Genomic DNA, 595 nt, shown 5'->3' with positions numbered 1-595 from the left:
GGGGGGGTTTATCCTTCATGGTACTCTAATGAAAGGTCTCGACGAAAGGAATTAATTTCTACCAACCACAGTCCTCCTCCTCCCCAACCCCTTATTGTGATCGGATATAAATAATTCTTTATATCTCAAGAACAGATTGTCGGAGGAGCGTACTCACTAAGGGCGATTGGGACGCCTGAAAAAAATATATCTATTGGTCAAAACTTTAAGAGCGAATATCTCGAAAACGGTTTGTCGGAAGTACTCACTAACGCAAAATGATTTGTCTGGACGAGACATATCTATTGGTGAAGTCGAAGCCAATATCTTGAAAACGAAGTGTCGGAAGAGGGTACCCATAAAGGGAAAGTGGAGTTGCGTGCAATATATACTTGGTTTTGTTTGTTTTATTTTATGTGCTGCTGATTTTAGATCTGTTTGACATTTTAAGTCTGTTTTTGTGTACCAACGCAAATAATAATATCTACCACAGGTTGAGAACCGCTGGTATAATCTACAGTAGTGTCTACTACTATCCCTGTTTAACGTTTTAATGTCCTTAACAGAACCCGAAATAGATGTTAAATAGATTCAATGTACATGTAGCGGATGGTCA

Source organism: Photinus pyralis, unplaced genomic scaffold, assembly GCF_008802855.1.
Source record: "Photinus pyralis isolate 1611_PpyrPB1 unplaced genomic scaffold, Ppyr1.3 Ppyr1.4_LG6, whole genome shotgun sequence".
NCBI classification, from domain to species: Eukaryota; Metazoa; Arthropoda; class Insecta; order Coleoptera; family Lampyridae; genus Photinus; species Photinus pyralis.
Note: the sequence above shows the minus strand (reverse complement) of the source record.